General features: G+C 31.5%; 1 protein-coding gene across 1 annotated transcript in view; it reads left to right on the top strand.

Annotated features, from left to right (window-relative positions):
• LOC114330947 (sphingomyelinase phosphodiesterase C) overlaps positions 1–27,665 on the top strand; it is a 641,516-nt gene that overhangs the window by 263,305 nt on the left and 350,546 nt on the right. The gene's annotated exons all lie outside the window — the stretch shown is intronic.

Below are 27,665 nucleotides of genomic sequence, written 5' to 3'. Positions count from 1 at the left end.
TTTTATATAAAATCATTGCCATTACAAATTTGCGCCTACTAGTCAAAGACAACACTTCAAATTCTTCCCTTAGCATGGTTGATCTTATGGTTCCATAATCAGGCCATCGATGATGTTTTTTTGAAATACAAATAACGAAGAAACTTATTCTGAACTTTTTCTAGTGCCTCTAAATATACTTGAGGTTGTTGTCCCCAAATAATGGAACCAAATTCTAATATTGGTCTAACTAAAGTATTATATAATATTTTTATACCCTTAATACTAGTAAAATCGCAAGTTTGTCGACATATAAAACCCAGCATACGGTTCGCTCGTTTTGCAGCTTTACCAATATGTGTAGCAAATGACAGTTGATTATTATAAATCAAACACAAATCCTTGACCTCACTGGTCCTTTTTAAAACATTCAGTCCTATTAAATAATCAAATACTATTGGTTCTCTTTTACGGGTAATAGATATAACGTAGCACTTATTTATATTGAATTTGATCTTATTATTGTCACCCCATAATAAAATGTTCTCAATATCCCTTTGAATCATTACGCAATCCCTAACAGTTTGAATTAATTTGAATAACTTAAAATCATCTGCAAATAATAAGTAATCTGAATACTGGATGACGTTTGCTAAATCATTTATAAACATTAAGAACAAAAGTGGTCCAAGATTAGACCCTTGTGGTACTCCCGACTTAGCCTTAAATTTACCAGAAGTATTTCCATTGTGTTTTACAACAAAATTCCTATTCTGCAAATAACTTTTAAATAACTTTATTAGATTATCAGATAAGCCAAAATTACATAACTTTCTTAAAAGAACATCGTGTTTTACTTTATCAAAGGCTTTTTCGAAATCCGTATACACTACATCCAATTGCAATTGTTTTTCTAACGCATTGTTTGCAGACTCGGTGAATGAAATAAAACTTGTGTTTATCGAGCGACCCGACATAAAACCATGTTGATGATCATTAATACTATTTTTGACGTGATTATATACATGAGCATGCAATAGTTGTTCGAAAATTTTTGATGGAGCACACATAATAGCGACTCCTCTATAATTTTCAATATCTCTTTTGTTACCCGCCTTAAATATTGGAGTAATTGAAGATAGTTTCCATTCTTCTGGAAATTTTGAATAAGTTAATATTTGATTAAAAATATGTAATAATGGTAACTTTAACCACTCTTGGCATGCCTTTAAAATATACGGGGGGATGCCATCTATACCGGCAGCTTTCTTTGGTTTCAGTTTTTTGACTGCATTATCATAATCTACGCTTGTTATTGATGGTAAATTCAAAATATTGTTATTACTAATAATAATAATATTTGTAAAATTAGTGTTATAGCTAGAAATGTCGGTAGAATAAACAGATTCAAAATATTTCGCAAACTCATTAGCAGCATCACTCTGATTTATTTCTTTACTCTCAAAATAAAATATTTCTGTTTGATTAGACTTAGAATTCTTATTATTAATGAAATTCCAGAAATTGTTAAACTCATTTTCTATATTTTCCTCAATTTGCCGTATATATTTCCTGTGCTCTATGTTAATTAATGACTTCAGTTTTTTTCTGGTCTCTACAAATTGATTGTTAAAATAAATTGAAACATGTCTTAACTTTCTAAAATTATTTTTTTGTTGGAGCAACTTTTTGGTATCAGGCGTAAACCATTTCGGAAAATTAGAATAATTCTTGTAAATATTATATTGTGGTACAGATCGTTCAAATATATTAAGTACTTTTGAGTAAAAGATATCTAGAGCTTTATCTACCTCTATTTCCTCTGTTACAGCTTCCCACGTCATATTTCTCATCAAATCACACATCAAATCAAAATTTGCTTTTTTAAAATTAAATATATTACCAACTAACTTATCTGTTTGTCTAAAACTTGATACTGTAAATGAAAGTTGAATTTCCAGAGATGGATGTAATCTATCTTACTTTACTAACGGTAACTGCTCTTGACATACCTTACAACTATTTATATTATCTGCAGATGCTACTACTTGATCTAAAGTTTTGCCCTGCCAGTTTTTTACATTGTTATAAAGCAAAAATGAATTAAAATTTAAAAACTCAATCATACTTTTAAACTTAGCAGTTCCATTAGTAAAATCTAGATTTTCGGTTCCTTTAATTTCTGCAATATTGAAGTCGCCAAAAATAAACGTGTTATTAATATCAGTAATATGTGTTTGTAACAATTCGAAGCAATTCGCATAGTCATGTAATTTACAATCTGGTGGAATATACACTCCAATTAATTTTATACTTAATTTGTTATTAATTTTTAAATCCGGAACCAAAATTTCAAAAGATGAACAATGTTGTGTTACTTTTAAAATCTTATGCTGCTTTTTTATTACCATTAATACTCCTCCTCCCTTAGTTTTGCCAGAAATCTCTTGGTTTCTGTCAGATCTCAATAAGTTAAATACATTTATATCAATTAGTTCTCCATCAACCATATCCTCCAGAAGCCATGTTTCTACAGCTACTACTACATCATAATTACTTATAAAGAGGAAGAAGAAGAAGAAGAAACTCAAGCTAATGTATAGTCCATTTACTCACGGTTTTTGCTGTAAATTTTAAAGAACTGCTCGGATTGAGATGAAATTTGATATACACATGGCTAACATGTCAAACAAAACAAGTGATACCTATTGTGCCGATGTGCGCTTCTGCCCTATGTGTGTTTTACCCCTTCTCGGGTGAAAAACATACGTTAAAGATAAGTCCGGAATTGGATAAAATGACAAATTGTAAGCAACTTTTAAGTTCTATCGAATTTTTTTACTAAGTCAGTATTTTTCGAATTATTTGTGAGTGAATATGCCTATTTTTCAAAAAAATACGTTTCGAGACGGTTTTTCACAAATACCTCAAAAAGTAAGTATGTTATCGAAAAAAATATTCTTAGTAAAATATAGCTTATAAATAAGTGAAAAACATGGTGTATATACGAAGTCTTTAAACCCAGTAGGTCATCAAATGTAAGTTCTTATTCATCAAATTCAAAATCGAATATTTCAACGTGAAATAATCAAAAATGGATCAGTTTTCGAGAAAAAGTCATCACAACTTTTTAAAAGTTTTTTAAAAAAGCTATATTTTTGTCATTTATTAGTTTATAGCATCAATATTGACTATGTAACGTTCAAAATAAAGTTTGACACTTTTTTTTGGTAAAAAAATCGTAAAAATCACCCCCTAATTAGCATCCCAAATGAAAATAATCGTTACCGCTTTACAAGTTACTTGACTTATGTGTTGCTCATAAGATCTGTAAGTTTTACTGCTTCAAAGTGCTCATTTTTAAAAACAATTTGGTTTAAATTAAAAAGAATGTATAATTGTAAAAAAAAAATTTTTTAATAACATTAATTATTAGTGATACCAAAAATCTCAACTAGTATAAAAAATATAGGTTTTGCTATTGTGAATATTTTGGACTTTTTGTTTTCGTGAAGACAGAAATGGGTTATAAGATATGTCTCTTTAAATTTTGCATACAATTCTAAATAATGACTCGTTTAAGCCCATTTGACTACATCCTTTTCAAAAATAGGCACCTTGAACCAACGAATCTTACATATCTTATAATTATCGTAAAGTAATTTGTGAAGCGGTAATATCATTTCCGGTTTTATTTCGAAATTGATTTTCACTATTTTTTTACCAACCAAAACAAAGATACCAATATTGTTTTGATGGAAATTTACTTACTTTTTATGTTAATAACTTTTTTAAAAAATAACAGACTATTAAACGGTAAATTTATATTTATCGTTTTTCATACTCACATGATTGATCAATTTACGCCAGCCATTTTTATAAATAATTAAACAAAATTTTCTACATCCAAAATTCCAGTAATAATTAAAAACCTTAATATCGGAAAACTAACAGAGCTTTTAAAAACGAACAATGGAATAAAATTTATATCAACAAAATAGATTCTTAAATTGCATAATATGATACATTTATAAATACCTAAGTTAAATAATTACATACAAACCTCTAGGGAGATAAAACGCTTAAAAATTATCAAAAAAAACCTTGGATAGCGGTGGGGTTGATATCTTTTATCAAACGACGAGATTTTCTTAAAAAGAAATTAGTGTCTATAATATGTGTCTTGTTGTCCTTACCACTATTGTATATATTTAGAATTTAATTTCAATTTTTAAGAATTACCTACCTATATAAAAGTACAGGCTGAATGATGACGGTTCTATAAACACGAGTATCGAGCCTATTGTATTGGTATTATTTTTATGACCCTATAAAACTTGAAATGCATATTTACAACTTTGTAGTTTACCTACATCTTATTCAAGAATCTTGCTAATATACAAGTGTTTGAGTTATCACGTGTAGGCAGGCCCTGTCGGTTAGTCTTTACAAATGTTGGAACATGGGCTTTGGAAAGCCGGTAAAACGTGTAAGGAACCTTACAACAGCGTTCCCTGTATTTCAATAAATTTTGTTTTTAAGTTCTTTGAGGAATAAGTATTCTTAGTTTTTATTTATAAGTAACTACACAAAAATAATAAAATCTATTAAGCAGTTACATTTCGCATATGTGTATTTGTGTAGATCAAAATATCTCCATCAAATTAGAAGCAAAAGAAGAAAGAAGCGCACTAAAACAGGCCCCTGCGGGGCCCGGACCCTGGTTCCGCGGAACCGTGTTCAGTACGCCACTGCCTCAACTATGTACACACAAAGATATCAGTAAACATTTGTAGGGATCGTGGTAACATTGTAATTTAAGCCATAAGTTAATTGTGCATCCCTACTCCGGTTTGCGCACATCTCTCGTATATTGCTTTTATGGGCGACTATGTAGTTCTATAAGATTGCCCTTTTGTATTATAATTAACTTTATTTTTTAAAAGTACCTTCGAAGTGACAGTCCTTCAGTAGCATATTTCTCTGAATAGTATTCAGTGGTATAGACTGGTCAACGCATTGGTTTTGTGTGTATTTTCGTGTATGATTTACAGTTATCGCGTAAAACTATTACCTAATTAAATTCTCATGATAATGTACAATAACTCTCCACACTTATTTAAATGCATCGTATTTATTCCATGCCCAATTCAATCCAGTGAATATTAATATGACATTTACTAAATACTCTTTTATGAAGTTATGATGCATTTAATGAATACTAATTAGGTGATTCGATAACAAATATTATCTAATATGTTGGCGGTTAAACATATATCCACAGTTCACGTTTAAATTAATTCGGTATACTTGTTGCTAAGATTTTATCAAGGCAACCATTTAGATCCAATATGTCCAGATGAATGGCCATGTCAATAGAGAAGGAATATGAAAAAGCCTAATAAACAAGGAAGTAAATGAAGAACTCCTAAGTGCAATAAAGAGTTTTTATTTCAACACAAGAAATCAGGTCAGGACATTATAACCTAATCTCAGGTGAATTTTCTAATAACGACGGGGTTAGACAAGGTGGACTGCTCAGCCCACTGTTATTTATTTCTCTTATGTGTGAAGTGATTTAAAAGTTTTGGATAAAAACTAAAAAAATGCGCTATAGGTTATACAAATCTGCAACAAATAAAAATTGAGGTCTGTGGATTTGCTGATGAAATTATTTTAGTTGCAAGAACTGAAACTTGCAGATAATATAAGAATCTGGACAGAGCAGCTAAAAAGCTACAACTTAATAATAAATATGGAGAAAACGGAAGTAATGGCCATAGCCAACAAAGAAGCAAATGTAAATATTGAAATAGAAGGCAAACCATTGAGCAAGTAGACCTCTATAAGTATATAGGAATATCAAAAATAAATAACCATTTTCAATTTCGTTGCAAAATGAAAATATAGCCGCACCATATTCTAGTCCAATCAGAGAGTGCAGCAAACACCTCTACCGGTTTCGAAACTTATTAGTCTCTTATCAGGAGGCACATTATTTTGTTCTCTCTGATCCAATCAAAACAAACCCCGGCGTGCAGTCACAGATTGCAATGAACGAAATGGCATAGATGCCCTAGCAGCAGCGGCTAGCAAAATACTAAGTTTTCAATCAAATGGCATATAAAACAACATAATGTTACTCTACATCCCACCAGACTGAAAACAATGGGAAACTTATCTGGTTACACCTCCGAGGCTTCTACAATTTGCAAGCCATAACGGGTGCTGAGACTAAGGAAAATGACGGAATTTTACAATTTATATTTCACGTCCCATCTGCTCAGCGCGGCAAAGTTCCAACGAGAATGGTTCCTTTCGTACTCCAATCAGAGTAAACATGTAAATCAAAAATGAATAACCATTTTCAATTTTGTTGCAAAACGAAAATACAGTCGCACCATATTTTAGTCCAATCAGAGAGTGCAGCAAGCACCGCTACCGGTTTCAAAACTTATTAGTCTCTCATCAGGAGCACATATGCTGCTCTATCTGATCCAACCAAAACAAACCCCGGCGTGCAGTCAGGGTATGGTGGTAAGCGGGGTTTAGTAACAGGAACGCACTATGTACTCATAACTACTTTATTTGATTGAAGTAATACCATATAAATGTATTCAGTTGATAGGTGATTACTTATTCTGCTCTAACGGCAGCAACCTCCCAAACCTAACTAACTAATTCGACTGACACACTAATGCTCAAATCTGACCGTGTTCCCATATTTATCAAATACTTCGTTATGTAAATATGTTTGTATATATTCTCGTTACTGTGTCAAATGAATAGTCAACCTTGTTGATCTAAGCAAAACGTGGACTTTAGCTAAGGTGTTCTACTTTGCAATTATTATAACAAATATGCGTGATGTTTATTGTTTTATAAATAAACATCTAACGAATACTATAGTTAATTTAAGGATTTTTAAAAGATCTTAATAATGAGATAAATCCCATTATATCATCCTGCTTAAAAAGAAAAGTTTCTGAGCCATGTACTGTGCTTCCTTTTTCCTCCCCGAGGAGAAGAAAATTTTCTTACTATCATCATCAACTGATTACGTTATATGTATAGATTTATACAAATTTTTACAAAAAAAATATATAAACAAAATTTACAAATATATACAATTTATTTCACTAATTATCAAACATAGTCTATTCTTAGTCATTTCTTTGTTATGACTCCCGAAAATCTATACTCAGAAATTGTATTTTATACTTTACTTTGATTTCTGAGGTTTAAAAAAAGTTACAACTCCTACATTTGAACTTACTTGTTAATTCTAATTCTTTGCTAGACCTTTAAGACAAATATTTTGATGTTCTCAAATTTTACGTATTCTTCTATTAGAAATTATCTCTTTTTTTCTTCTTCTTGTCTAGTACTTCACAATAATTACATATTTCTTCATTTTCTTTATACTTAGTACTTTCTTCATAGTGTACTATTAAACAAAACTTTTCTTCTTATTATTATTCATATTTCTTCGTTATATCAATTACTTCATATTTCATATATCCTCGTTCATAATATATTCATATTATTTTCATAATTCTTTATTTATATATCACTTACTTCATCAATTCTTCATTTTCTAACCCTTACCTACTTGGTGGGTACTTTTTCGCAATTTTATACCCTTGCATTTGCTTCCGGTCCTTTTGCACGTCCTTAGTCGTGAGAAGGTTAGTCTCAAAAAGACAAAATGGATAGTTTTGTGCGTCTCTAAAATCTTCTTCTACTTCTCGCATCCCTAAATTCCTGTCTGAATCTAGTGATCCCCCTTAGTTGAGAATAGGATTACTTCAAAAAAAAAACGGGGAATGCTAAAATCTTCGAACTTAAATTTGTACTTTTTCCTTGACAAGCGTCTGTTTTTTTTTATTGTCTAGCGTCTAAATTGTCTCAAATCAATTATGCTTCTACTATATAAAAATCAGTTACCTCATTAATTCATCATCATAAAACAACAAATTATATTTATACCAAAATTCGACAGTATTAAAAATTTGAAATCGGAAATTTTATTGTCGGTATCAAAAAAAAAATTCAGCATTTAATTACGAAAAAAATAATCGAAATAAAGTGTTAATAAAAATAGACCATATTTTGTTAAAAAACGATCATGAAAATCTCCTGAAATATCATGAAAATCTCCTATAAACCTAAAGATAATTTCAGCTTGCAATTGCTGAGTAATTAATATTAATTCTGGACGTCCATTAAAACATTTACATAAAAACTACTAATGGGAAAAACCTACAAGAGCTAAATAGTTAATCTAAATTTGTGTTACTAGTTAAATAGAAGTTCAGTTTCTTCACGCGGATAGTCACAAAAATAATCTCTATTTCTCTAATTGAAATACAGTTTTACATGACCTCATTCGAATTAAATAAGTATATTTCTTCAAATGGGGTTTTCTTTTCCTTTATAAACTCCGATACTTCAATATATTTATATAACTTGTTTTGTCTTTATTTCTCTTCTTATATCAGTTCATCATCATTTCTTAACTGACTTTCTTTTCGTCACAAAATCATTGTATAAAAATAATTCACTCTCTCACGAAGAAATTCGTTTACTCAATAAAAATTCCATATGCCATTATGGTAGTTGTGGGCTCTATCACAAGGAAGAATTTTATTAGTCCTATGTACGTGGAATAATAATACTCCTTGTATAAAAAAAATTGAAAATGGTTATTCATTAAAAAAAATTTAACTTCTTTTCCATAGTCATTTTTAATTTTTCCTTTTTAGGATTATTTTCTTGGTATTGTCATATTTATCAGAAGCAAAAATCTTTGCATTTCTTTGTATTTACGTGCATTTCTCAACAAAAATTTTCATTGATTGAGACATTTCCGTCTTCAATATAATAAGTCCTTTATGCTGGATTTTCCAATTTCTTTCCAATATCTTAAAATATTTTCTTTTATCTTTCCTTATAAACATATTGTTCGAATACTAATATCATATATTTTTCAGGCTAATTTTATTTATCATATTTTATTTTCTAGATATTGTCATATTTATCAGAAGTAAAAATCTTTGCATTTCTTTGTATTTACGTGCATTTCTCAACAAAAATTTTCATTAATTGAGACATTTCCGTCTTCAATATAATAAGTCCTTAATGCTGGATTTTCCAATTTCTTTTTAACATCTTAAAATATTTTCTTTTATCTTTCCTTATAAACGTATTGTTCGAATACTAATATCTTATATTTCTCAGACTAATTTTATTTATCATAATAAACTTTCTTCGTAAAAATTTGTCGCTTTAGCAAATTCCTATGTAGTTCATTCGTTTCAATTTTCAATGTCAAACACATTATACTCGAAGTCCTTAGTTTTAAAATAGTAAACTGTTATAAACAAAATAACTTCCGTATGCAAAAATAGCATTTTCATCAAGTATAAATTATATCAAAATCAAAATAAACTTATTTACATACTTGTATAGTTAAAAATAATTATATTATTTCTTACGATATAATATAATATAAGAATTATTATATTTCTATTAAAATAAAACTATCGATTAAGATTATCTATATATGATTCTCAAAAAAAATCTTCTAAATTAGTGAAATCTTCTAAAACTTTTAATAATATGCGAAAAAAATTTTACCTAATTTAATTATATTTAAGTGAAAATTTATAATTCTAGTTCTTCTTAAATGGTTATATTTATATTATATTATTAAAAAAAAATATTCTTATCTGTGAGACTGTATATGCAATTTAAAAAAATTGCCAAAAGGTTACTCAAGTTAACTCACGATTGAACATTTGTCCAATATTGTCCATTCCTTTCCATTTGTCCTCTTGACGTTTGGGCGTGACCCCATGTCTCCAAACCTTCATCCATGTCGACGTCTACCATTTGGAGTCCCTTATCGTTGGCCTCTCCAGCTCCATATACTCCGTCCCATTCCTTATACCATTCTCCATCTAACGATAGCAATTAATATGAGGATTGGCAATTTACCCCAAATTTTCTTCGTTTCCTCCAGTTTTTTGCCATCTTTCTTGTTTTCTACTGATTCAGAAGTCCAGTCCGTCTCTCAGGTCGCCATATGGTGGTAAGCGGGGTTTGATTAACAGTAACGCACTATGTACTCATAACTACTTTATTTGATTGAAGTAATACCATATATGTAAATGTATTCAGTTGATAGGTGATTTATTCTCAACCTCCCAAACTTAAATAACTAATTCGACTGACCCACTAATGCTCAAATCTGACCGTGTTCCCTTATTTATCAAATACTTCGTTATGTAAATATGTTTGTATATATTCTCGTTACTTTGTCAAATGAATAGTCAACCTTGTTGATCTAAGCAAAATGTGGATTTTAGCTAAGGTGTTCTACTTTGCCATTATTATAACAAATATGCCTGATCTTTATTGTTTTATAAATAAACATCTAACGAATACTTTAGTTAATTTAAGGATTTTTAAAAGATCTTAATAATGAGATAAATCCCATTATAAGGGATTGCAACGAACGAAATGGCACAGATGCCCTAGCGGCAACTGCTAGCAAAATATTAAGTTTTCAATGAAATGTCAATGTAATTTTCAAACATAAATAAAGGAAATGAAAAGAAACAAATAAATCTACACTATTTGGATAGTTTCCCACCCTAAGACGTATCGGAGGATTTTGGCAACTGCCACTGTGACAGGAGAATTTTATAAAAGTTTGACTCCGATACGTCTAAAGGTGTGAAACTATCAATATAATGTAAATTGATAGATTTCTATTGATTATTTCATTCATAGGAGATGCTGACCAATAGAAAGTTACAGACATGCAAATTAAGGTGAAAATTTTTTGCTCAATTAGAAATCCAATGAAATCAATTAATTTGTGGTCATCTGATTGAATACAACCAATAAAACCAACATTATACTGAAAACAGATCCCATGGGCTGTTTTCACTCAATCATATAGCTATGGATACCTACATTTCGTTTCATTTCGATTTTGACATTTCAAATATTCAATATTTCAAAATGTCACGATTTGGTTGTAATACTGATGAGAATATTAATGAAATTATCGAATCAAATATACCAAAGAATACTTGTTAATTGCACATTTAAATAAATTGTTTCTGCTCTGTATTTTTTTTTTCATAACCAGCAAAAAATTTTCTATCCGAATAACCCTCGAACATTGATAAATGCTCAAAAAATTTTTAACAACTTTCTCAAGCTTGTTGCTTACAGGCAACAGACCTCCGCCTACGGCGTCGGTCTGTTTCCAAGCAACAAGCTTTCGAAATCTGTTATAAAAATTTTTCGAACAATTATCAATGTCCTTGGGTTATCACTACTGATAATTTTTGATAATCTCCCGTCGTTAAGCATATTACGTCAGATGCCCTTCGTTGCTACGAAAAAATACATTCAGTGACATTAATGACAAATTTTTTAAAAATTATAAAAGTGATGACTTTCAACCGTCAAACACATATTTATAACAACTGTGTGTTTAATTTCACTAATTGGTACTTACATATTGTTATATTTCTATTTGATATGAAAATTAAAATTTGATAATTATAGACAAAATTCAATTTAATATAAAATATTTTCAATTTTCTCAACCACGGGCATATAAATTTAGAACAACCTGTATACAACAAATTGTTATATTTAATTTTAAGAAGTGATTAAATAAGACTCAAGTGAAATCGATAATAGGTAATTATCGTTGTTCGCGGAAGGATCGATCATTAGCCGATGCTAAATAAGACTAAGTGGAAATAGAGAGTAGGTCATTAAAATTTGTATATAGTAGAAAGTAATTTTAGAATGGGAATTAACTATTTTCTTTGAAATCCATTAAGCATATTTAGAAAGTTTAAAAATTGGTTTTGAGGAATACTGCGAATGAGAGTTGGTGGTGGAATTTTGATTTGTGAATCTGGAAGGGATATTTAGAAAGTAGGGGAATGAATGACAAATAGAGGGCAGAATGTTTTGAGCTGTCAAGAAGTGAAGTCGAGTAGTAGACGGTAGTGTACGGAGAGTGAGAAAGCCTGTGTAGTTCCGTGAGTGTGGAGTATCTATCGTAGAACGAGAGGTAGGCCAGGTTGAGAGTAAAAGAACCTCCTTGAGCCAAGAGTTCCCGGTAGCTGATTGCAGTTTCGAAAAAGGTAGAAGACAGCATCACGACAGAAGCAGGAAACGAGAGCTATACGAGCTAGTTTCAGAGGAGAACATTACTGGAAGCCAGGACGAGGTTTTGATTGCAGCCAAGGATAGCAGGAAACGGGTCTTGTGTGAAGACATTCTCAGTGCACCAGAAAAAGGTCAGTCTCATTTTTTTGGACATGAATGTATGGGTTTTTCGTAGTAAATACCACATTTAAAATTGAAGAAACATAATCAATAATATCAGAAAAGCTTCATCAAACTTAAATAGAATTATTGCTAATAAATCATAATAGTTAAATGTTAATAAAAACTTTCAATTGGAAATCAAAAGAAAATAAGATTTCCATATGTAAATGTTATGTTTAAGAATAATAAGATACAGCAAATATTAAGCAGTGATTGCCATTTGAATAAAATAAACAATATTTTGATTACAATTGTAACCCATATGTGTTATTATTTTACTCTTTTCTTTCCTATCCCGATTAGGAACCATTAAGAAATACTTAGAAGCCACGTATGTAAGTAATTAATTTTATAAAAAGCCCTGAGATTGAAAACATATTGATATGTGATCTGGTAAATTAATTAGATTATTAGTAATGCATTGATTAAATTAAATGACATATAAAATTATCATATCATATCAATAATCAAGATCACAACAACTGTCGTCCAACGTGGAGGGCATTGATAAGTATTTCTAGTGGCAAATTTGAAGGATAGAAAGAGTAAAGCCGGTATTTGAAAATTTATATGCCTGTGGTAAAAAGTGAGATACTTACATTTGATAACATAAAATTTAAGATCTCTTTAGGTACAAATTTTACGTAACTGATTTAATATTTTATTTTTACGATATTTACATTTGATATATTTATTGACAATTGATAATATTTGGGTAAAAAAAAAGTCGTCTTGGTAACATACTAGTAAAATTTCATATTTGGCGGGGATAATACTTCTTGAAAACAAATGTCTGTGACAAGAAGCCAAAGCAAGGACAACAAAAAACAAAAAGAACATTCAGACCAAGAAGATATTTTAGACACGACAATCATGGCATCAGAACAGCAAGAATTATCAGGAATAGATAAACTATTACAACTGATGCAACTCCAGTCACAAAAGCTGGATGACAATCAAAGAGAAACAAAACAAGCAATGGATGAAGCAAAAAGGACAATGGATAAAAATCAGGAGGAAACACAACAAAAAATGGATGAAACACAACAAAAACTGGATGACAATCAAAGAGAAACAAAACAAGCAATAGATGAAACAAAAAGAATAATGCAAGAAAATCAGAAGGAAACAAAACAAGCAATAGAAGAGAACAACAAGAAAATGGAGGAACGCATAGGAAAGTATGAAAAGGAAGTAAAAGGATGTTTGACAACAATGAAAAACGAGATGAAAGAACAAGAAATGAAAATCCAAAATAAAATTAAGGAGATAACGAATTGCCAGAAAAAAGAAATGGAAAGTTTGGAAAACAAGTTGCAAAACGCTATTCAAGCAGACATAGAAGAAGTGGAAAGAAAGATTGCGGAAATCAATACTCAACAAAATGTCGGAGAAAGAAGAGAAATGGTTATACATAGCACAGATGACGTGAAGATAAGGTTTGGCGGGGACGTAAGAAGATTACACCCAGTGCCGTTCATAAATAGCCTGAAAAAGAAAATACAGCACATCGGAAATTTCGAAACAGCAAAAGAAACTATCAGAAACCATCTCAAATATGAAGCAAGCCTATGGTTCGATAGTAAAGAAGAAGAATTCGGCAATTGGCAACAATTTGAACAAAAATTTTTGAATTATTTCTGGGGAAAAGTCCAACAATTGGAAATTAACAAGGAATTGCAAAATGGGAAATACAATGATAGGATGGGTGTATCAGAAAGGACATATGCTTTGCAAATTTACAATAATGCAAAACATTTACAATATAATTACTCATCGGAACAATTAGTCGAACTGATTGCAAGACATTTCGAGGAAACGCTGGAAGACCATATCACATTGCAAAATTACAAAGACATAGATAGTTTATGCCAATTCCTACAAATAAGAGAATCACGTCTAAGAGAAAGAAAATCAAGAAGGTCGCGAGAAGATTACAGGCCCCGAGAAACACAAGATTACAGAGATAGAAATCAAAATAGGAGGGACTATACAAGACGAGATTTTAATCCCAGAAGGGAAAACGAAAATAGAGACAACGGAAGAGGAAATTATGAACAAAGAAATAGGCAATGGAATGAGGACAGAAATCGAGAATACCAGAATAGAAACACCACACGCTCAAATCAAGAAAACAGAAATAATGGTAGACAAAATGAACAGGGATATCGAGAAAACCGAAACAGATCCGACAGACCAAGAGAAAATAGAAGAGAAGTAAATAATACCCAGACAGATGAATATGACGGAGAGAGACATTATGACGAAAATATAAACAACGATGAGCAACCGGCGTCTTTTCACGACGGCGCTCACTAAAAACCAAAAATCAAACAGGAATCTTTTGTCACCCCAAGGAGTTTATTAAATTGGCAGGAAACAACGAAAAGAAAAATGGAATTAATTTAAAATTTGTGGATGGATTTATCAACGAGAAACCAATTAAAATTATGATAGACACTGGATCTGAAATAACATTGGTCAACAGAAAACTAATAGAAGAAGTTAACTTAACAAATTTAATTTATAAAATACCTAGGGTAAATTTAGTGGGCGCAAACAAACGGACATTGGCAACTATAAATGAAGGCATACGAGTAATGGTACGACTGGGCAAGAATATGTATGCACTACAATGTGTAATAATGCCAAACATGTCACATGACATGATAGTAGGAGTGGACGAATTGGCAGAAAAACATGTAGTGATAGATTTTAAAAATAATAAGATGAAACTAACAGAAGAAAAAGAAAAAGAACAGGACAAGGAACATGAGAAACAAAATACGGACGAATCAGGTAAAGAACAAACAGTGGAAATGAATTTGGCAGCGAAGCAAGGACAAAGAAGAAAAAGGAGAAAAGGTCAGAAAAAGATAAAAGAAAATGAAACCTGTGGCTCCTCAAAAGAAGAGTTGAGCCCAGAAGAAGAAAATTTGAGAGTATCAGAAACAAAGGAAACCTGGGATTCCTCAAAAGAAGAGACGGGCTCAGGAGAAGAAGAAATAAAGCAAAAAAATGAAAGTGAAAAGAATATGATTGAAACAGTGGTATTTGAAGAGGAGGTATATGCAAACGAGGATGCAGAATGCACGGTAAACATGTGTGAAGAATCTGAGAAAAAAGACAGAAAATTGATATGTGGAGAAGGGAAAGAAAAAGAATTGCGGTTGATGTTAAGAAACTACGAAAATTTGATCAATGAGGAAAACAGAGTGGCTAAAAAGTACGAACATTCATTTGAGGTGAAAAACTTGGGAAATTTTCGATCAAAGACTTACCCGATTCCATACAAGTATCGACAAGAGGTGAAAGAAGAAATAAATAAAATGTTGGAAGATCAAATCATCGAAAGATGTGATTCACCGTATGTTAACCCGATTGTGATAGTAAAGAAAAGCAGTGGAGAATTGAGATTATGTTTAGATGCCAGGAATATCAACCAGCACACTGTATCACAATATGAATCACCTCTAAACATCGAGGCCATTTTTGGAAGAATCACCGGGTCACACATATTTTCGAAAATTGACTTAAAACACAGTTTTTGGTTGATACCGTTGGCTGAAAAGTGTAGAAACTACACCGCTTTTTCTATTGATGGTATTGTCTACCGGTTTAAGGTAGTGCCGTTTGGATTGCAGAGTGCTTGTGCTGCACTCGTCCGAGCTCTACATACCATTTTGAATCGCCACGAAGATTTCATAGTTCATTATATCGATGATTTATTAATTTTTTCACAAGATACTCAGAGTCATCTGAAACACATAGAAATAATTCTGCAAGAATTGGACACAGCGGGATTGAAATTAAACATTGAAAAATGTCAATTTTTTCAAAAAGAAGTCATTTATTTGGGTTTTCAATTGGACACCAAAACAGTAAGATTATCCGAAGACAGAGTCAAGCTCATAGATGAATACCCAAGACCAACGAATTTGAAAACATTGAGAGGTTTTCTTGGCACGATTAATTATTTTAAAAAACTGATTCCCGATTTGAGCCAAAAGGAAATCCCTCTGATAAAGTTGCTTAAAAAAGGAATAAAATGGAATTGGAAAGAAGAACAGGAGGAAGCTTTCGAAACATTAAAACGAGAATTCGCAAAAGGAACGAAAATATACCACCCCATTTACAATTTACCTTTTATACTCCGAACTGATGCGTCCATACAAAAATTTGCAGGAGTTCTGTCTCAAATACAAAACGACCAAGAAGTGCCGATATGTTTTATATCGCGAGTGACTAAAACACATGAGAGAAAATATAGTGTTACAGAATTGGAGTTTGCCAGTGTACTATATTGCGTAAACAAATTGAGGTTTTACTTATTGGGAGCAAAATTCACAATCGAAACAGACCATGCAGCTTTAGTACATATCATGAAGAATAGATTAGTAAATAATAGAATACATAGAGGCATTCTATTATTACAGGAGTATGATTTTGAGTTCCGATATATAAAAGGAAAAGACAACATAATAGCCGACGCTCTAACACGGGATGAGGACACGGGAAAAAAGGAAACAATTACTCTACAGGTGGGACTAAATAGATTAATACAAGAAGAAGGGATATATTCGTTAAATGAGATAAGGACAAACCAAGAAGACCTAGAGGAAAGAGAGAAAAGAAGAGCGGAAGTAGAAAATGACATATATTTTAAGAGAATAGACGGAGTGGAACTATATTTAGTGACACAGACATTGGCCGAAAAGATAATAAAGAAATTACATGAGGACAATGGGCATATCGGTAGCAGAAAAGTTTGGCTCGTTTTTAGGGAAAATTACATCAGCCGACAGGATTACTGCATAGCAAAGGAAATTACCCAGAAGTGCGATGTATGTCAAAAATATAAGAGTCGGAATTTCAAAAACGAAAATGTTGCCAAAAATATTGAAGCCCGAAACAAACTAGACATTGTAGCAATAGATATGTTAAGCGATCTAATTATGACCACTAAAAGGAACAAACATATTCTGGTAATGGTGGATGTGTTTTCAAAATACGTAAAATTATATAGTTGCCGCACCACAAAGGGGGAAGAAATATTAAGAAAAATCGACAATTTTATAGCCATAGTAGGAACACCAAAAAAGATTCTACTGGACAATGCAACGTATTTCCGAAATGATCGTTTCAAGGGACAACTTCGAGAACGAGGAATAGAGACAAATTTTGTCAGCATCAGGCATCCACAGAGTAATCCTTCGGAACGATTCATACAGGAAGTGACGAAATTTCTTCGCATTGCAACAGATGGTCAACATCGCCACTGGGACAGGAAAATGGCGGAAATAGAAAGGTATCTAAATACAATTCCGAGCACAGTAACAAAAGAGACCCCAGAATACATCATGAAGGGTGTACTGCCGATAAGGCCATGGGAAGACCAAGAGCCAAAAGAATATCAACAGGTGATTGAAACCGTACAGAGAAGATTACGGCGAAGCAACGAAAAATATATCCAAAGACAGGAACAAAATAGAAAAAGAAGACCAGTGACTTTCCAAAAGGGTGAAAAAGTACTCGTGAGGGCATTACGAGTATCAAATCTTCCTGGGGGCATTTGCGCAAAGTTGATGCCTGTTTTCGAAGGCCCGTATATCGTGAATAATGAAAATGGGATAAATAGTTATGAGTTGAGGCATAGGAACTCGGAAAAGATCCGAGGAATTTATAATATTCACGATGTATACAAATATCACGAATAGAAAGACAGAATTACATGAAGTAGATAGTAAGTTAGGATATAAGACGTAGATTAAAGTAAGGAAATATACAGGGAGTTGGTTTTGCCTCGAGAAAATTTATTTAAAAATGCAGATAAATTTTATCGAATACAAGGCGGGGATTTGTTATATTTCTATTTGATATGAAAATTAAAATTTGATAATTATAGACAAAATTCAATTTAATATAAAATATTTTCAATTTTCTCAACCACGGGCATATAAATTTAGAACAACCTGTATACAACAAATTGTTATATTTAATTTTAAGAAGTGATTAAATAAGACTCAAGTGAAATCGATAATAGGTAATTATCGTTGTTCGCGGAAGGATCGATCATTAGCCGATGCTAAATAAGACTAAGTGGAAATAGAGAGTAGGTCATTAAAATTTTTATATAGTAGAAAGTAATTTTAGAATGGGAATTAACTATTTTCTTTGAAATCCATTAAGCATATTTAGAAAGTTTAAAAATTGGTTTTGAGGAATACTGCGAATGAGAGTTGGTGGTGGAATTTTGATTTGTGAATCTGGAAGGGATATTTAGAAAGTAGGGGAATGAATGACAAATAGAGGGCAGAATGTTTTGAGCTGTCGAGAAGTGAAGTCGAGTAGTAGACGGTAGTGTACGGAGAGTGAGAAAGCCTGTGTAGTTCCGTGAGTGTGGAGTATCTATCGTAGAACGAGAGGTAGGCCAGGTTGAGAGTAAAAGAACCTCCTTGAGCCAAGAGTTCCCGGTAGCTGATTGCAGTTTCGAAAAAGGTAGAAGACAGCATCACGACAGAAGCAGGAAACGAGAGCTATACGAGCTAGTTTCAGAGGAGAACATTACTGGAAGCCAGGACGAGGTTTTGATTGCAGCCAAGGATAGCAGGAAACGGGTCTTGTGTGAAGACATTCTCAGTGCACCAGAAAAAGGTCAGTCTCATTTTTTTGGACATGAATGTATGGGTTTTTCGTAGTAAATACCACATTTAAAATTGAAGAAACATAATCAATAATATCAGAAAAGCTTCATTAAACTTAAATAGAATTATTGCTAATAAATCATAATAGTTAAATGTTAATAAAAACTTTCAATTGGAAATCAAAAGAAAATAAGATTTCCATATGTAAATGTTATGTTTAAGAATAATAAGATACAGCAAATATTAAGCAGTGATTGCCATTTGAATAAAATAAACAATATTTTGATTACAATTGTAACCCATATGTGTTATTATTTTACTCTTTTCTTTCCTATCCCGATTAGGAACCATTAAGAAATACTTAGAAGCCACGTATGTAAGTAATTAATTTTATAAAAAGCCCTGAGATTGAAAACATATTGATATGTGATCTGGTAAATTAATTAGATTATTAGTAATGCATTGATTAAATTAAATGACATATAAAATTATCATATCATATCAATAATCAAGATCACAACAATATATAAATTACAATAAAATTTTGGTTTTGAACAGTTTTATTCATGAAATAATCGCAACAAATTGCACTCGAACTCTAAAATTAATATAGAATTTTTGCCCTCGTGACACTTTGACATAATTTCACTCGCCTTCGGCTCGTGAAATTAAAACTGCCAAAGTGACACTCGGGAAAAATTCAATAATTTTAGAGCCCTTGTGCAATTACTACTGATAATTTCCCACCTCTACCAGTTTCATCTATTTGTATTTCACAACGTATTATGTTTTCCGTCTTTTCCGTTATTTTGCCGATTGTTATCGCACTCATCACTCTAAAATGCATGCATTATTTACATTTACATTTTTATAATATTTATTTAATTGTTAATCACCTAATTTTATGTTTATTCATCGTCATTGTCAAATATGGAGAAATGTGGAAGAAAATGTGGAAGATGTACACTGATAGCTTATTTCAGTTTAATTTGATTGATTTTTTAACCATTTATAGGATTTAAAATAATAAAAGATAAAAAGTTAGGGATTTAAAAATTCCTCAGTGGTAGGGATTCGAACTCATTTTTGGTCAATATAAAAAATAAAACGACGCGAAGATAGCTGAAGATAGATTTGTTTTCAAAATCGCCCCTTCCCTTAAAAAATAATTTATTCTAGAATTTTGACACTCTTGTATAATATAATATGTTTAATAATTTATATATTAACTATTATGAATATCAATATGCTAAGCTAACCTGATGAGTATGACGTCTACAGCTTATGAATTGGTAGCTAGCGAAACACAAAGTACCTTTGTTTAGAAAACCAGGTCAAGGAGTTTCTGGTAAGGATATTTCTTATAGTATTCTGATATCCAAAAGCCGCACTCAGCGCCCCTGTCCAATAATTTCAATGAGTATATTATATTTGCTCGACCCTCTTATGCATATAGAGGGTGAGCTGTTAGTGCGGCATTGGCCGATAATTCCATAAAAGTGCAGAATGTCCAAAAATTTGTTTAGAAAAATGGAGGCAATAATTGGATAAGTATACAAATATAGGCACGCTTGCCTATATTTGACTTTTTCAAAAGATTGTATTTATAGTAGGGGAGGAAAGTAGGCTAAATGTGTAGTCACTCGAGCGCTTTTGGGAACCTATTGGGTTGTGAAGAGTAGGTTCTAAAACCAAAAAAATTCAAGTAAAGTTTTCCATTTTAGTGGGGACTTTCCATTTTTAATTTAGTTTTTCATTTCCAGCAATAGTTTTTTCCGATTATAGCGCCAATTGTCCATAATTCGAAAAAATGTTTCATATAAAAGTTACTTATTTTACGTAAGGAATCCGAGTTTGTCCTAGGCTAAACTAGATTATCCTGATATAAATGCACACACTTCTGGCCAAACTAGTTTGGCCTAGGCCAAACTAGTTTAGCCTGATATAATGAAGACTCTCACTTCAGGATAAACTAGTACGGCCTAGTCTAAACCAATTTAGCCGAGTCGAAAGTAATTTAGCGACCATGTAAGAACTTTTACATGCGGGGAATTCCCAAATCACCTCCCAACAGGGAATATAAAAAATATTAAATAAAAGGATGAGGTTTTCTACAAAAATTAAAAGAAAAGATACACTTACGAAGAAAATCGAGTACGAATAAATATTGTTTTCACCAATTTTGAAAAATGTGAAAACGTTGAATTATCCACGTCCGCCTGTCCGTCCGTCCGTTCATCTGTCTGTCCGGTAGAATAATAAATGAGTTGTCAAATGAAAGCTTATAATCCAATGATGGCACTAAAGGTGAGAAATTTTTCCTAAATCTGTCGGTCTGTCCGTCCGACCGCGAATATAACTCCTCCGTCACTATACCAGCATATAGTCCAAGGATGGTACTAAAGGTGAGAAATTTGACCTAGGCTGTCTGACACTATACAGGTAGAATGACAAATTATGTGTCAAATGAGAGCTTATAATCCAAGGATGGTACTAATGGTGAGAAATTTGATCTAGGACTTTCGGTTTTAGAAATGCGACCGGAAGTACTGTTTTAAAGTCACCGGAATAGTACAAGTAGTGATATATTATTCGACGGCACTTTGCAAGATGAGAACAAATATATACATACTTCCAGTTTCATGACTATCTGTCCGTCCGTCCGCGAATACAACTCTTCCGGTATTAATAGAGATAGAATGACAAAGGAGGTGTCTAATGAAAGCTTATAACCAAAGGATGCTATTAAAGGTGAGACATTTGACATCGGACTTCGCTTTTAACCTTGCAACCGTAAGTACTGTTTTAAAGTCACTCCAAATATGACAGACATGAATGTAAATGAAGATGACTCAAAATTTACTATTTACTTCATGTAGTGTAATATTCAGCTCTATGCCCTGAAAAATATTTTTTTGTTTTCTTTAGTTAGAGTGTTCTTCCATATCACTCCATGGAGTGCTTTCGTGGCTTGTTTTCCCCGTACCATTTTCATTTCTATATCTTTCATACAAGTACCATCTCGGTTTATCATTTATCATAAATACTTAACAGTCTTAGAACTCTTAATAGTGTCTTCTAAACTTACGTTTTAATCAGCAACCAATCTGTAATCAATTACTTTCGACTAGGTTAAATTGGTTTCGACTAGGCTAAACTAGTTTATCCTGATATAACAACATACCCTTCAGGATAAACTAGTTAGTTTGGCCTGAACTGTGCGTCTTTATATCAGGATTAACTAGTTTGGCCCACGCGCGATAGGACAAACTAGTTTGGCCTAGGCCATATTAGTTTATCCTAACGCGCTTAGGACAAACTAGTTTGGCCAAGGTCAACTTAGTTTGTTCTGAAATCGGGTTTGGCCGGTAACTTATACACCATATTTTTCATTTTTTTTAAATATATTTTTGATAAGAAATTTATAATGTATATTTTTTTTATGAAATAATAACTTTTCGAAATACTAACTGAGTTATTTTTAAAAAACCGTATAGTACTAACCGTTGCGAGTAAAACATATTCACTCGCAAATATAACTTGAAAAGTATTGACTTAGTGAAAAAACTTGAAATAACAAAAGCTGCTTAGAATTAGTCAATTTATCTAATTCCGGGCATATTTTGAACAAATATTTTTTCACCCACGAGAAGGGGTAAAAGTCACCCCCAGGACAAAAGCACATATCGGCACAATATCACATTTTTTTGACATGTTAGCTATGTGTCTGCCAAATTCCATGTCAATCTAAGCATTCTTTAAAATTTTCAGCAAAAACCGTCAGTAAGAAAACTATAAATTATACAGATATCTATATTTTCTGATATTAGATACCATGTCTCCTGAGTTAAGGAACAAATGAAAATCTGGTTGAAAAAATTTGTTTCAGTTCTGGAGCAAGATATGATTAAAATTAAATACATCGTTTTTAGCCCAGTAAATGAACGAAAAACACCAACTCCGAATTGCATAAAAATTTGGATTTAGCTTCTACTTACCCTCCATTTCAAAGTTGAAATTTTGCCGTTGTTGGTTGATTTTCGACTTTTCGAGTTATCTCCAAATGAAAATGTTTATTTTTCAACAAAAATCAATGTTTTCAGGCAGTATTTCGCAAATAACTCAAAAAGAGATGTGTATTCGTAAAGTCTATACACCAAGTAAAAGCATAGTTGTAACATAGTCAAATTCCAATTCGAATATTTCAATGTGAAATAACCAAAAAATTATGTACGTTTCGGGAAAACCCATTAATTTTTTTTAAGTGTTTAAAAAAAGCTTTACTTTTGTTGTTAAGAGTTTCTAGCATCAAAACTAAGCGAATTACGCTCAGAATAAAGTTGACCCCTTTTTTAAATCGTGAAAATCTTCCCCTATTTAGCACTCCAAATGAAATTAATTGTTATCGCTTTACAAAAAATTTATTTAACTTACGTATTTTTTATAATATGATGTGTAAATGTTGCCACTTTAAAGTGCTTACTTGTGAACGCGTTATAGTTGAAAAGTCTTGAACGGGTTACTAATCACTTAGCAGAGAGTGTATGCACATTTTGAACAGCCATATCTTAACCAATTTTTGTCTCACAGAAAAACAGTATCAAATTAGCATATTTACAAAAGCAAAACCTAGGTTTTTTTACCCCTGGAGATTTTTCGTATCACTTATACTTTTTAAGTTATTTTGAAAAAAGAGCATTTTTCCAAAATTGCTAGAAATTTTTTTACTATGAAATTAATTTTTTTTTAATAAATACTTTGAACCAGTCAAACCTACTTATAAACAATACACATACAATATAAAGTAACTGGTAAAACAGTAGCGATTAATTTTCTTTAGGGTGCTAAATAGGGGGAGGTTTTCACTATTTTTTACAAAAAAAATGGGCCAACTTTATTTTGAGCGTAACTCGTTTAGTTTTAGTGCTAAAAACTTTTATAAAAAAAGAAAATAAACCTTTTTTTAAAAACTTTAAAAAATATTAATACGTTTTTCCCCAAAAATTGCGTAATTTTTTAGATATTTCACGTTGAAATATTCGATTTAAAATTTGACGAATAAGAACGTACTCTTCATGAGCCTACAACCTTGCTTTTCCTGGATTTATAGACTTCATTTGAACACCATTTTTTTTTTCATTTTTTTAATATCTTTATTTTTGCTAAGAATATCTTTTTCGGTAAAAGATTTACTTTATGTGTTATTTGCGAAAAACCGTCAAAAAACATGTTTTTTGGGGAAAATTAAACATTTTGAATCGCAAATAACTCGAAAAGTTTTAACTTACTTAAAAATTTCTATACAACGAAACATGCTTAGAATTAGTCAATTTATACATTTCCGGACTTATTTTAAACGCGCGTTTTTTCACCCCTGAGAAGGGTGATTGTCACTTCCCAAGTAAAAACAACCAACAGCACAAGTTTAACTTTGAAGTGAAGGGTAAGTAGAACCGAAATCCAAATTTTCATGCAATTCGGAGTTGACCCTGAAACTGACACTTTAAAACGTCATTTACTGGGCTATTTGCAGAAATCTTGCTCTGTCAAGAATCTGTTTCAATTTGAATTTAAGTCGTTTTGTTTTACTGTAAGTTCAGTTGCATATCACGACATATGTATATTTATCATATAAATAATTTATTTCGTGGAAATAGCTACAAACATCCTAACCATACAAATTAATCTAGATCTAATTAGACTTCCCTTCACAAACAAGGAAGACAGGTTTCCGTGAGACTGTATTTGTTTAAACTGGGTTTATCTTGCTGTCAGATAATGAAGTTTAGAGCACATTAGGGCATCGCTTACGGTAGAGAGAAAGTGGTTTTTGATTAGTTGGACTTAATTTAATTATATAACTATTAAACTGGAATGCTAAATAAAAAGTCAAAATAATATATTTCTTTCTATTACATTTAATTAATTCAAAACTACAAATTAAGCATTTAATAGTTATTTATGATATAAGTGTTAAAAGTACACGTTTAAGGCGCGCATGTGAAAGTTTGCAGAATGAGCGATAGCGAGTTCTGCAATTCACATGAGTGCCTTAAAAATGTACTTTTTAACACGCATATCATACAATATTTTTGCTACAAACGTAATTACAGGACAATATCTACAAAAACTTTTACTTGAACTTGACTGACATTCCATTTTTATATTTTTTTGAAATTACATCAAAATTGCCTATACGGTCAATACGAACTGCATTGCCTTAAAAATATTTTAAAGCACTAGTGCCTTAAAGAAGCATTTTTAACGCTCGTATGGAGTGCTAAGAATTGCATTTTTAACACGGTTATAGAAAAAATATATTAGTTTATAAAAGATCATAATACACTACATTAACACAACATACGTTTTTTCATAAGAAATACGATTACCATAACTGCAGTTATGGTACTGTGGTTGTACTTGAACAAATTTCACTCATTCGAAAACTGGAAAACAATCAATGGAGGTAAAATACATTATTATACATTAATATTATTGCCAGAGAACGGCAGTTCTCGTCAGTGGCGCACAACCCCAACAACAATACACCTACAAGCGACACTATATATACACGAAATTTTCGATTTTCTAAATCTGACTGAATTGAAAATTGGACCTAATCCCATCTTAAAGTTTAGGAAAAAACTCACCCATCCATATGTCAACTCTCCATTTTGGTCCAAGGGTGTGGATTTTACGGCCCTTCCCATTTAGGGTCTGTTTTTCGTTCTCGTCCCCAAAACTCCCAAAAATTTCAAAAATTTAAGTCCGACCTTTACGGCTTCTGATAGTACTGATACCCCAGGCTGTGGGTGAAAAAACGTGATATTATTCAGGAATTTTTGAAACCTATCAGGTGTTGTAAAGGACGATGCCAGAAATAACTTCTAGTAAAATGTGACCAAAATATTGTGAGCTTTTTTAATTGCGATTTTCATTTTTTAAATTTGCAATTTTTAAAGTTTTAATTTTGCAGCTTAGGAAATTGATTCTAGAGAAAAGCTTTTTAATAGAAAGTTGTAGTAAATTAAAAAACCTACAATTTGAACTACGGTAAGTTTAATCTCGTTTATTGGTTATTGCAAAACAGCCTGCGAAAAGTTCTTACAATTGCGGTATTTATTGTACAAATATATTTTTTTTATTTTTTAAAGCTTTAAAATGAAGATCTTTCAATTATAAACATGAAAAAAAATTGTAAGGCCGGATTAATGATTTTGTTGCTTAGATATTATAAATTGTTTATTCCAAGAGGTCAAATGTCGAAGGATATAAGCTATAACTTTTTGAAAAAAAATCGTAGAGGGTTGGTGAAACATCCAATCTCTTTCTAAAGAGTAATGTTTTCATATTCTGATGTAAATAAATGCGTAAAATATTTTTAAACCTCTAATTTTTGGGTTTGAAAATAAGGGGGCAAATTTCGTTAAAAACATTTAGAGCTGAAGCGGCCCTGTACATCCTATGAGTTTTAAACTTACAGATTATTGTTGCTGAAGACAAAACGAAGATTTATAAAAGAATAAAAAATTTCTACGACCAAGTGAAGCCGAGCTAAATGTTGGGTTTGAAAGTAAGGGGGCAAATTTCGTTATAAACATTTAGAGCTGAAGCGGCCCTGTACATCCTTCGAGTTTATTACTTACAGATTATTGTTGCTGAAGACGAAACGAAGATTTATAAAAAAATAAAAATTTTCTACAACCAACTGAAGCCGAGATAAGTCATTGACTAAAGAAAGACTTATGTTATCTTAAAAAAAATTATTATAAAATATAGTTACACTTAATTATTAAAACTTATTTTCAAAATCGGTGCTTTTGCGAGCGGCCGAATTTTGCAAATCGCCCGGCTCGCTTCAAATCCGCGCGCTCGGAAAATTTTTACGTAAATTGTATTAAATTTTGACTGAAAACAATTTAATAATATTACCATTATACAGTCTATTTACCACTGTATTTGTTTTTCTTGATAAACTTTTATATGTGAAATCTCATTTCTGAAGAAATAATATTACAAAAATGATACATATATATGAAATATAAACTGTATTTTTAATTTTTTCATTGTTATATTAATATAATAATAATAATAATGTTACTTCTTATTATACAATATGAAACTTTTTCTTCTTGTAGTGACTATCCGTTTTGGATGTTGGCGACCATCATGGCAATTTGGAAAACCCGATTTGGAAACTGAGAACCAGGAAGACGAAGAAAATTGCTATCTCGCTATATCTTGCTAGAAAATTTTCGTACGTTGTTCAACACAACAACTACAAATCTTTTTAGAGCAACAGTACCGAGTTAGTGTGTAAGTACAGATTGCCATGATGGTTGCCAACATCCAAAACGGATAGTCACTACAAGAAGAAAAAGTTTTATATTGTATAATAAGGAGTAACATTATTAAATTAAAAAATTAAAAATATAGTTATATTTTTCATATAAATATATGTATCATTTCTGTAATATTATTTCTTCAGAAATGAGATTTCACATATAAAAGTTTATCAAGAAAAACAAATACAGTGGTAAACAGACTGTATATTATAATGGTAATATTATGAAATTGTTTTAGGTCAAAATTTAATACAATTTACGTAAAAATTTCCCTAGCGCGCGGATTTGAAGCGAGCCGGGCGATTTGCAAAATTTCACCGCTCGCAAAAGC

The sequence above is a fragment of the Diabrotica virgifera genome, chromosome 5, assembly GCF_917563875.1.
Source record: "Diabrotica virgifera virgifera chromosome 5, PGI_DIABVI_V3a".
Taxonomy (NCBI): Eukaryota; Metazoa; Arthropoda; class Insecta; order Coleoptera; family Chrysomelidae; genus Diabrotica; species Diabrotica virgifera.
This window is presented reverse-complemented; position numbering and strand designations above follow the sequence as displayed.